This window comes from Amphimedon queenslandica, unplaced genomic scaffold (genome assembly GCF_000090795.2).
Source record: "Amphimedon queenslandica unplaced genomic scaffold, v1.1 AMPQUscaffold_8435_Cont19621, whole genome shotgun sequence".
NCBI classification, from domain to species: Eukaryota; Metazoa; Porifera; class Demospongiae; order Haplosclerida; family Niphatidae; genus Amphimedon; species Amphimedon queenslandica.
Window position 1 is genome coordinate 1 of NW_003551288.1, and position 2,558 is coordinate 2,558.

Below are 2,558 nucleotides of genomic sequence, written 5' to 3' on the forward strand. Positions count from 1 at the left end.
GTCTGATGGATGCTAGGAAGTTGTGTCGTATTGATGTAAATAAAACTAGAAAGATATATAATCATCTTGTGTCTAAAGAACTTGTACAACCACCATCTTAACTTATTACTAATGCATGCTAGCTGGTGTGTCTTTGATTTACAAAATATTCATTGCTGCTAAATATTTTGTAGTGACGTCATACACCATCATACATGTGTTACCATAAGTGCTAGTGACCTAGCAGGCGAAAATGGTCCAGCACCTCCAGTTGAATTAGGGTATAATGTTACTATCAAAACAAATAATGGAATCCAACCAATGATACTATACATGTATAATGCCATGCCGTATTATGATATTCTAATGCAACTCAAGATACATACCATATGCTATGCATGCATGCCTGCACCTGGACAAGTTATTTGAATTCAAATTTGAAATACAAATAAAAGCTACAGCAGATTGTAAAGAGGGTGAAAAAGAGAGAAAGGAAGAATAAAAACCCTATCCTGTGACACAATGTCATTCACTTATTGTCACAACACCATTCAAATGACACATAATAGGGCTACCATATATGGTATGAGGGATTTTTCCCTTTCACTCGTTTAGTATTATATAAGAGGCGACTGAAGCGATCCAAGCACTGAATACACTTTATCTATTGGGGTAGCAGACCATTCCCTGGACTACAGCTGCGCGAGACTAGCAAGAGTATGCATCAGTGGTGCCTACTTATAATGTTGCTGAGAAGAATAAGAGCTTTAGCGGAGCAAGTGGCAGCTCCTCCTCGAGCTCCAATGCAAGTAACCGCTGGAAGAGCAGCAACCTCACCCGCCGTTATTGTTGCTGGTGGTATTCTCTGGTACAAGAGGGACCCGCCACCAGATGTTCACTGTCAGTTCTTAGTGCAATCTGAACAAGAGACCAGCTACTGTTATAGAAAATGTGAAATGGTTAGTGCAAAGTGAACAATGAGTTGTAATGTTATAATATCTATGGTCATGTACACTTCTTCGAAGATTGCAATGCATGGGGAAAACAGCACTTAGCACTTTTATTTTACGGGAGTCTATTTCACGTATAGGTTGGATCTCATTCTCAGCACAGCAAAGTACCCAAAAACTGTGTTGTCTAGCTGCTTGATCACTGACTGGAAGCCGGGCCACCAACTGTTGCATTACTTTCACTGCACAAATATATACATGCACATGCAACAATGTGACAATTAACACTCAATATGCATACACAAGTAAATTCTAATCCTTTAATTTGTATCAAATGTATTGTGTCTATTTTTGTTTCCAATAATGCTGATCATTTCTCCAAAGAGACTCCAGTTCAGTATCATAGTTAGGATATCTTGCTAGAAATGAGGAAATGATTCCTTCAAATGAACTATCAAATTCATTAAGAACAACAGAACCATCTAATGAAAAAAAACAATATAGATATCAGTGAAGCAGAGTGGCAGAAGAGAAAAAGAATGCATGATACATTTCACTATAATACAACCTATGTAACAATATTCATGGCATAGCCTATGCAAATAACCAATCCATTAGTCAGGCAGGTTAATTAATGATGTACCTTATTTTTACAAGGTAAGACTAAGGACATCCCTCATCCACCCATCCCCTACTTACCAGTATCAATTGAAGTGTGTGGCTGTACAAATCTTCTAGGCATCTTCCTAGCCATTACAATATCTCTCAACATCAAATGATCATCAGTAACAGTTGAATATTTATTATACAATAACTGTCCTGAGCTAACGTCTGCTGTCAGACTTATAGATCTAGAAAAAGGAACATCTCTATCATAACAGCATTGAGTGATGAACAATGAACATGTCCCAATTACGAATGGGAATACAACAAAACAGAAACCAACTTTGGCTCTACCTATGTATTGGGTATGCATGTAGAGATATAAGCTAGTTGCTCATGGTTGAATGAACCCTCCAGTATAGCATTATTATGTAAACAATGGTAGAATTAATGGTACAAACAATAAACAGGGAATTAAAGGAATGATCATGCACTAAGTGCCTAAACTACATACCTGCAGTTTATTCAAGAATTCTCCAATGACAGGTTTAGCAATGGTCTCCAGTTTATTCCTATCAAACCTGATCAAGAGGTCAGGCTTACCATCAGAGCCAGTAACACTCTCAATATTAAATACAGGAGTATCAGAATCCATCAATACACGCAATATAACATAAGGAGCCTGCATGTGAGTCTATGAGTGGTGGGTGGAGCAACATTGGATTATAATGACACCAGTAGCATAGATCAGTATAGAGTAGTAATATCAGCAGCTGATGAGGGCAATCATAGCAACAGTGTCTGAGAGAATACTTATTGTGACATGTCTGGTCATTTGTATATCATACAAATACAACATCCTTCTTATTATATATTGCTACATGTAGTTTGTGCTTTAATATACATGCATGTAGATGTACAAATACACGTACATGCCTGTATCTTTCTAAATGTGCAATAATGAGCAGTCATGTATAAATAAAGATTAGATCAGTAACATACTTGTCTCCATTTCTTTGTTCAGGT

The 2,558-nt window shown here is 37.2% G+C and overlaps 2 long non-coding RNA genes across 4 annotated transcripts; one reads left to right on the forward strand and one right to left on the reverse strand.

The window, feature by feature from the left end:
* Nucleotides 1-394: 394 nt before the first annotated feature.
* Nucleotides 395-1,312, forward strand: LOC109591331 (uncharacterized). Its single transcript, XR_002189768.1, has 2 exons — nucleotides 395-938; nucleotides 1,070-1,312. It is a non-coding gene; the product is annotated as an uncharacterized LOC109591331 (long non-coding RNA).
* On the reverse strand, nucleotides 1,185-2,558 carry LOC109591330 (uncharacterized). Of its 3 annotated transcripts, none has more exons than XR_002189766.1 (4): nucleotides 2,535-2,558; nucleotides 2,047-2,333; nucleotides 1,629-1,780; nucleotides 1,185-1,411 (listed from the first exon to the last, which is right to left on the reverse strand). It is a non-coding gene; the product is annotated as an uncharacterized LOC109591330 (long non-coding RNA). The 3 variants fall into 3 exon arrangements; XR_002189767.1 differs by having other exon boundaries at nucleotides 2,047-2,226; nucleotides 2,535-2,553; XR_002189765.1 differs by lacking the exon at nucleotides 2,535-2,558 and having other exon boundaries at nucleotides 2,047-2,520.